Here is a 9,301-nt window from a genome sequence, read left to right as displayed (position 1 = left end):
ATCTTGTTGCTATCTTTTGCATTTCCTGCAAATATGTGCCAGGTTTTGCCCCCACCACCACCACCGGCAGAAACCCAGATATACTATATGCACTGTAAATCATGATTGCTATGGAGTATGTCCATTCATCTTTTGTTTAGTACAGTGCCATCAGTACTGTAGCTTTTATTCTTCTCTTCTCAAACTTACAAAGTACACACTGCTAAATTAAGGGGAAACTCTCAGTGATTCCATCCCATCAAAATCCACTGATAAGTCCTGTTTACTGTGAATTTGTTCCCTGGGATTTGGTTGCACTGTATTCCTTCAACAGTCTCTGCTTACTCAGGGTGAAGCCATCACTCAGTCACCCAGAACTGGTAACTGACATCTCTTTGGACACAGCCACTTCTATCAACAGCTCTTCAAGAGATGAACTGTTCCCTTCTTTCAGTTCAACATGCAACGATATGTTAGAACATGTATCTTCTGGTCATTCTATTCTCTCCTTTGTCTCTTCCTCCTGTAAATATTTGTTTATATCCTTTTTTTTTTTCTCTGAGAATTCAAGACTACCATATAAGGGTTTCCTCTAATTTTATCCCAGTAACAAAAATTTTATAAGATTAGAAGGGCTCAGGGCAAGTGTGACCCAAAGTCACCCACTATGTCTAATGGGAAGGAACAATGCTAAGTCTAAGTCAGATAAATTGTTCCAAATATGTTCTAATTCCAAGCTTTTCCCCAGTCTGCACCTAACATGCCCATGGGACACTTCTTTCAGGATCTCTCTTCATGGCAATTATGATAAGTGAGTGTTGAAGAAGTATTTACAGATGGAACTCCTTCTCCATGGCTCTTCCATGGAGAAAGAAGGATCCTTTCATAGGTAACAAGCAACTAAAATTGTACATGTTCTTTAGGATAAAATTAGGTAGTGTTTCTCTTTTTACTAGTACACAGTGTTATCCAAAGTCATTGCACTAGACTGAACAAAATGTTTTGACAAATTACATCTATTTTACTTAAATGTTTTTTCTTGGTAAAACCAATGAGCCAGCCCTAAATGTGAGATTGCACAGTTTACTGAATCAGGTCATAAGTCCCATTGGTAAAATGCCTTTCCAAATTCAGATGATATACTTGCTGAAATATTTAAGTAGGAAAAAGGAAAGAGGTCTAAAAGTGATGTGTTTAATGTTTAAAGAAAGCATGGAAAGAAAGCAAAAAAGAGGAAGAATGCTATTTTATGTGCTTTAAATACAATGGAAAACGTTAAATATTAATCAGAACATTGATTCTGGTCTGGAGTTCCTTTTTTCAACTTGACCCAAGCAAGTCACATGGAACAATTTGTTATTCTTATGAAAGTCTTTTAAAGTGTACTGTTCACACTGTGCAAACACTTGAAAGGAAAAGGGATATTGACATGAGCAAAAACAGCCATATCCCCCAGAAGGCACAGCATGGCTCCTTTGAAGGCTTTCTCTAGCTGTCTGCACAGGTTTGCATGAATGCCCATCTGCTTTGGCTATAGTCATAGCAGAAGTGCTGTCTGGGCATGCACACACATGCACAGGGGAAGCTTTCAAAACAGTTTCACAGAGCCTTCCAGAGGATGTGGCTGTTTTAGCAATTTGAGAAATGGGGTTTCATACATGCCAAGTGCTTTCTAATGTTTTTGCGCAAGCTTAATTGTTTCCAATATTTTTTGTTAATAGTGCGGGAAACCAAAAATAGCTTTGTGAGACAACAGAAGAACATTAAGAGAGAACAATGTTTTCCATTCATTCTAACTATATAATTAAAAATATAGAACAGACACTATAGAAAAGCTTTAAAAGTCTGGGTTCTACAAAATATTAATATGAGTTTCACATAGCTTTTGGGGGACGGTATTTATTAGTGCTTGGGTAGAACTAAATATATTATTTTAAAATGGTACTTAAATGCTAATGTTTTGTTTTTTTTAAAGTTAATCTAGCTATCTGTATGTCTGGGCAAAGTTTCTTCTTGATTTAGCAAAAGACCATCCTTTATACCAGAATCAAATTCACAAAATCCCTCATGTATTTGGATTGTTTGAATCTGCTATTCTAGTATCACTTTATTGATTTACACTAAAGAAAATTAATCTTGAATGCCTCCCCAGGGGTTACACTATGCCGCTAAAAGCATTTAACACCAAGAAATTACACTTGAATCTGCAAAATCCATTGCTGTTACCTTATTTTCTTAAGCAGTTGGGAGCTTTCATTAGCTGAGAGTGTTAAACTATAACCCTTCAGGCAGAGTTGAGCAAACTTCTGCCATCTTATCTTGCAGCAAAATATTGATTCCTCAGTACTAAGAGAGGATCTGAGAAAATGCAACTGAGACCCTATTTACACAAACTGTATACCAAGAATTCTACTTAAGTGCTGGCTTATATACAGTACATCTATGAAATGTCCATATTAGTGTCATCACCATGATTCTTCCTTGCTCTAAAGCCATGTTCTTTTTTATTTTTTTAGTTGATTTTTTTAAATTATAGGACGCTTCATGAATTTGCATGTCATCCCTGTGCAGGAGCCATGCTAATCTTCTCTGTATCATTCCAATTTTAGTAAATGTCCTGCTGAAGTGAGCACCTCTAAAGCCATGTTCTTAAGGGCCCTTGGAGTGGTCAATGGTTAGGGGAGGGTCCTGCCTGCAATGTCATATTACTGCTTCCACATTCTGATGCCTCCATACTCTGCAGTCTAAATGGGAAGCATATATAAGAACAGATATAGGTTCCCAGTGGGACATTGGGCTGAAAATAGAGAGGACAGAAGTTGAAGATGGCAGACATTAATGTTAAAGGAAGGTGAGTAAGGCTCAGTGAATTTCCAGTTCACAATCTAGCCAGTTTGCTTCTACTCAATGATTTCACAGGCTATATGGTAATACTCTAATTAGTCCATGGAACAGTCCCATGGAAATGAATGGTCTTTAAGTTAAAGTCCTGTCAATTTCAGTGTTTCTACTCTTACTGAAACCAAGTCTGGATCCAATTCATTAGTCAATGCCCTTTCTCAAGCCTAGAAAGGACCAAAGCCTTTTTACTCTTTTCCTGGGACTTGCAAACTCCAGAAAACTTCCTTCAAATATTTTTGGGAAGAAATTTCAAACACATCACTGATCATAACATTTAAAGAAATATATTGATAGTGATTGTTTATCCCTTGGACTTTCCCACTATTTTTCAACCATGCCTTCTCTGAAGGTAGCCAAATTGGACCATGTCATAGTTTACTTCAGGATGAAAAGTAGCTGGAAGGAAAAGTAGCTGAAAAGGGGAAAAAGTGGTTTGCGACAGCACTTTAGATTTGAACTAATGAAACAGGACTAAGTCTGCAATGCTATACCCACCTACTTCAGGATCATTGAAGTCCATGATCTTCCTACTGAGAAGACATGCATAAAAATGTCATTTTAATTCTCCTTTCAACTATTAAACATACTCAACCAAAATGGGTTAGCAGTTCTCTCTGATGGCTCCAGTTTCTTCAAAATTGACATATGGATAATGACATGGAATAATAATCATTGTGAACATCACCTGTTGTTCTTTGAAGATAAGTTTGGGTCATCATGCAATTAAAAGAAGAATCTGTCATCTGACTATTTTGTAGATTCCTTATGTTGCCTGGTGGATAATTTTATCTCTTATTCCTATATGACAGTAAGGAAACTCAACAGATTGTCTGAGTATACAGTATATTAGCAACATTCCTATTGTGTGTAGCTTTGTTTTTCTTATTTTATACTTAACAATCAAACACAGGGAGCTAATGAAAGCTTTATGTTTCTTCATGCTAAATTCCATGTATTGGACTGGGGTGCGTGGGCAACTGAAATCACAACTAAAGAAGAAAAGTTTGAAATTGGTTTCCCTGTCTATTATAGTAACAATCCCATTTGGGCTTACTTTGTTTCTCTCTTTCTCTCCCTATCTGATTTTTACATTAATATAAATTGTAGTTAGGTATCACATTTCTCCCTGGACTTTGATAGAAGAATGGTCTAGGAAATGGCATTTTATTAATATAGGTACATTACAAGAGGTATAAATTTATTGTATGCATTCTGACAATGTAATTAATTTCTTATATTATGTGGCTGATCCATAGCATGGCAAGGAACATGAATTCCATTCATGAACCTTGAAATATGCTATATAAATGCTATTACCACTAAATAACTAAGAAAATATTTCAAGTGTTCTCTTTATGAAGGACAGTTCATATTTTCTGTTACTTCTCCATTTTTGTCTTTTGGGAAGATTTTGAAAGAAAACACTTTATTAAAAATTTTCAGGTTTCAACAGGGTCATCCCTCAAGATTTTAGTAATAAAATATCATTGTAGGGAACAAATATATGAACAATATAACACCACAAAATGCAGAGTCTGTTATTTTCCAATCTCATATCTTATATATTTAGGCTTCTTCTAAAATATTAAAAGGAAGGAAGGAAGGAAGGAAGGAAGGAAGGAAGGAAGGAAGGAAGGAAGGAAGGAAGGAAGGAAGGAATCCTTAAAATTAAAAGTGCATGCTGGGGTATTTAAAAAAAAATCTTGTGGTATAATAAATACTCTAGAGTAGCTTTGCCACTTGAACTTTATATATAAGTTGGAAGAAAATATGACGGTTTTTGCTTAGCCAGAATGCCAGAATATGAAACATTGTCATGCAGAAGACTGAAATTCTCATGAGAGAGATTCAGTTATTTATTATTAATGCATTTCTATATTTATATACTGGCTTTTTCTAAAAGCTTAGGTCAGCTTACATGGACCTCTCCTTTCATTTTATCCTCATAACAGCAACCCTGTGAGGTAGTTTGGTCTGAGAGAATGTGACTAGACCTAAGTCACCCAGAGTCTCATAGACTTCTTCATAGCTGTTTATGAATGCATATACTGTATATATTCAGAGGCTAGGGTCAGTGTTTCTGTCACCCCCACCCCACACATACCAACATTTATATCATTATGCAAGAGAGTTATATAGATACAATGAATCTCAATCTTATTCATAATACTCAAATTTGGGTGCTGTGGTAGAAGGAAGCTTGGAGGGTGAGGAGAATGTGTAATAAGTAAATTAGTATAAATTATATCTATCAGGGCATAAATTGGGAAATGTTTTGTATGCATTATAAAGCATTATTATTGGCCCAAAATTATCTAGAAAAATAGTAATTACTCTTAGTAATTACTTTATTCACAAATAGTACAATCCTCATAACAGCAACTGAGGCCCTTTATTCCCCAGATGAGATTATCCACAAATCATAAAAAATCACTTTCAAGGAGGTGAGCATGAAAGTATTGACCATTACTTGTTCATTTTGATAGAAGGGTGTTGATAACCATTTTCTTCTCCTGATTTTCACTGATGGAGCAGAAGTGTCACATAATCATATGCATAATGTAATTCTTGGTATTCCAACATGGTCCCAGGGTCTACACTGTGCCACAGACTACTACCCTGGTGCCCAACTGGTCCCTTGCCCCACATGATTTTGTAACTTCCTTTAAAAAAAAAAAATGAAAGGGGAAGCCTGCTGTATAGGACAAAGAAGTGCAGGAAGCATTCTACAGAGGAGTGGTCTCGAGAAGATGGTAGATAACATTCTAATAAATTGGGGGTGGGGTCAGGTTGTAGCTATGTTCTCCATGGCAGTCATTTTGAGAATAGATAAGCAATACCATCACTCATTTCACATGATTTTCTACAGAACATCAAAATAATCAATGGGCCCATCAGCTCAAAAAACCTGGGGATCCGAATGTAATGTATGATGTGAATTCTCCACAACAAAGCTTTTTAGCTTTGGATCCCATTCCATCAAGATCATAACTAATTCTCCCCTCCCCTACTTTTTCAAAGGATACTGAAAACAGCAAATGGATATTTCATTGTAACATCACTGGTTATATTACTTGCTTATTTTTTTTTTCCTCAGTGAGAACAGCACTGTTGAACAGGGAAGAAGGCAACATACAAACAAAGGACTAAGAGAGCACTGCCAAAATTATCTTCACAAGTTCCTTATGTGAATATTGTCTATTGCTAACAGTGAGGGCTAGTTTCTGGATGCAAGAGTTATCATCAGATGTATTGATCTTTCGCCACTAAATGCAGACACTCTAGAGGCCTTCTGCTCTGATTTCAAGGTTTAGCTTTGGTTGAAAGGGCAAATTGTGCCACTGAAATTTGGACATTTTGCCATTCAAATTTAGGGAGGTTACCTCAGGATGCTAAGGAACTGCAGGCGGGCCCCATATTGCCTATCAAACAATGACTGCATCAGGAGGGAACATAGAGCTTCCCAGATGTTGCTGAGCAGCAAATCACAGTAGCCATTAGATTGAATATGCAAGCCGGAATTGCTAGAAATGGAAGTCTGGCTTCATATGGAGGTTCCAATTTCCTCACCCCTGACAAATACATATCTTGGCTACTTTACTGTTTTCATGCATGCACATTGTATTGTATGCTATTTGTGCAAATGTAATAAATTGTATCACATTTGTAGATTCCTCACAAACTATTTTGAATAAGCCAAGGTATTTTGTTGTTCAGTAAATAGCTACACTTTTTCAGTTGGCTGCTTTGGCAAACCTAGTATAAAATAAAACCCTTCCTTCCTTCCTTCCTTCCTTCCTTCCTTCCTTCCTTCCTTCCTTCCTTCCTTCCTTCCTTCCTTCCTTCCTTCCTCCCTTCCTGTTAGATTTCAATTACATTATCATAGCTATAGTTAATCACAGTTCCTCTTCCACTTCAAGACCTGCACTCATGGATAGTATACTGCTTTATTTTCTCAACAAGGTCTAAACAATGAGCTGTTTTCATTGCTGCCACCATCTATTAACATTGATTGCTCCATGCAATTAAAGCTGAGGTATATTTGGAGGTAATAACCACCAAAGTGCTTAATCTTCACTAGTGGCATCTAACAAGCATATCCAGCTCTCCAAAGCATAAGGTTGCTAAGTAATAAGCATTAGGAGGCAAATTTGAAAACAAAACAAAAAACAATTTGTGTTTTCTTCAGGTGACAGCAGTGCAAGAAACACATTTATAAAGTAGGCTATTTCATTTACCTATTCTACCTTCCCACAATTAAACCAACAAATACAGGCTCTGTTTCTCTTCATAACACAGCAGTTGGCTGGTCAGGAAATTGGAGCTGGCCAACCAACATAATAGTTATTTCAGTGTATTCACTTACAATTATCTAAAACAATGATTTGCACCCCTTTTCTGACCACCAAGGCAGAAATTGGTTTAGCTGTTTGATAGATAGATAGATAGATAGATAGATAGATAGATAGATAGATAGATAGGTTAGCAAAGTTGAAAGGATGGAACCAAAGAAGTGTGAAATGATCACCAGGTTGACACATGATATCTGTATGTCAGTCAGCTACTCCTCATTTAGCTTTCAGTGGCATATCTTGAAATAACTAGAAGGAATAATTCAGTTTTTGCTAGTTTTGAGAAAAGAAGCCTGGGGTTATAAAAAAAGCCTTCTGTAGGTGTCATAGTCCATAAAGCAATGATCAGAGTTCTAATTCAAGAATTCTATGAACATATCATGGTGGCACACTTCAGAATTTTAACTCCCAACCTTGAAAAATAGCTCTGGTCTATATTAGTATATGCAGCTATTAATCAGGCTAAGATACTTTGATTAGTTCATTTGGAAACAACCTGGCACCTTACTGAATTATGTCATAAAGCAGGGCAAGCCCAAAGGAGTTTCAATTTACATTTTGAAAATGGAGAAAATATAAGGCTGTAAATATAGAGATGTAAAAAAAAAAAAAAAGGAAAAAAGGAAAAGAAAAAGGAAAAAGAAAAAGAGATTGGATTGGATTTCTGGTTCTCCTCTTGGCACACTTGCCTCAGCACAAATTTTACTAGTTTACCCAGCATTGACTCCCCTGTGTTCCAGACCATTGACTATTAATGGCTTCCACAATTTTCAAAAGCCAGATTCTGATTTTTGCATATTCCCCGGAAGATGCATAACAAATTACAAAATGACATAACCAGTTACACAAATTTGTTACAGCTCTCTGGCACCTAAAACATTACAGGATAAAAACCAGATCTTTTTTTTTTTTTTCCGTTGCTACTAGTGAACTATGGAGTGCATGGAAATACGCACCCACTACAAACAGTTATGAGCTTCAAATTTTCATGTAGCTTCAAATGTTGTCAATTCATGTAGCTTCAAATAACTTGTCAATTGCAAGGTAGGAATGTAAATTATTACAACATTCTGCACTGACTTAAAAACATTCATCAAGAAAACCAATTTCTAGCTATATGAGAATTTCTGTAATGGAATGCTCATTTGGAAAATGAACATAGAGGAGAAGAGCTAAAACAGGAGAGACAGAAAAATGGTTTCTCTAATATTGAACTTTCTTATCAAAGTCTATTCTCTGTGTGCAGCTACTGTACTTCACAATTGGCTTAAAATGTTTCATGATTGCATCTCTGTCAAAAGTGACATTGTGATTTACTGGCTTAAGCATAGCATAGCTGATCAGTTACAAAGGACTTACACAACCTACTACCTATCTTGTATGTTATTTTGATTGTGTGTGGACACAATCTTTTAAAAGTTTAAGTACTTGTATGTCCATGAAGTTTGAGATAAAGAAAGACAGAAGACAATCCAAAATACATTATACTCCATACCCAAATATTTAAAATTGGAGGTTTGTATCCAGACGTACTTACCATTACATGAACTGCACTGTACCTACTTTTTATTCCTACCAAAAAGGTGAGATGTTGTTATTTAACCAGCAACCAAACCAACAGAACACCATGAAAACTTGAGTCAGAGTAGAGGCATCCAAATTATCTTCTCCAGTCAGATCTATTTACCCAATTTTATTTCTCTTATCTTCAAAACAACATCCTCATATCCAAGTAAAGAAACATGTTTGGAGAATAAGAAGGTCACCTACAACAGCTTCTCATGCCAGAGGCAGAAGGAGAGAAGCTTTTCAAACCGTGGTTACAATCTAAGATGTAGTAGAATTTAGAAGCTTCTGGTGCTTACCTGTCTTCTCAAGTGACTGTTACCATGTCCCAGATACTGGTTATTAATTAGGCACCTGGAGAACATTTTCAAATATTAAATTTTGTGTATCACTAAAAGCAACAATCTCATATTAGGCTATGTGAAGCTTCAGTGAACATCTTTACGACAATGAAACTTGGAACAAAGCTCTCAGTGGAAGCTGCTTCTTGAAGCCATGGTGGT

General features: G+C 36.2%; 1 non-coding gene across 1 annotated transcript; it reads right to left on the bottom strand.

Annotated features, from left to right (window-relative positions):
* Positions 1-2,505: 2,505 nt before the first annotated feature.
* Positions 2,506-2,612, bottom strand: LOC134495094 (U6 spliceosomal RNA). The gene has a single exon (XR_010067770.1). It is a non-coding gene; the product is annotated as a U6 spliceosomal RNA (small nuclear RNA).
* Positions 2,613-9,301: the final 6,689 nt, after the last annotated feature.

This window comes from Candoia aspera, chromosome 3 (assembly GCF_035149785.1).
Source record: "Candoia aspera isolate rCanAsp1 chromosome 3, rCanAsp1.hap2, whole genome shotgun sequence".
Lineage (NCBI taxonomy): Eukaryota > Metazoa > Chordata > Lepidosauria > Squamata > Boidae > Candoia > Candoia aspera.
The sequence above is the reverse complement of the archived record's forward strand: the minus strand, read 5'-3'. Positions and strand labels throughout refer to the sequence as shown.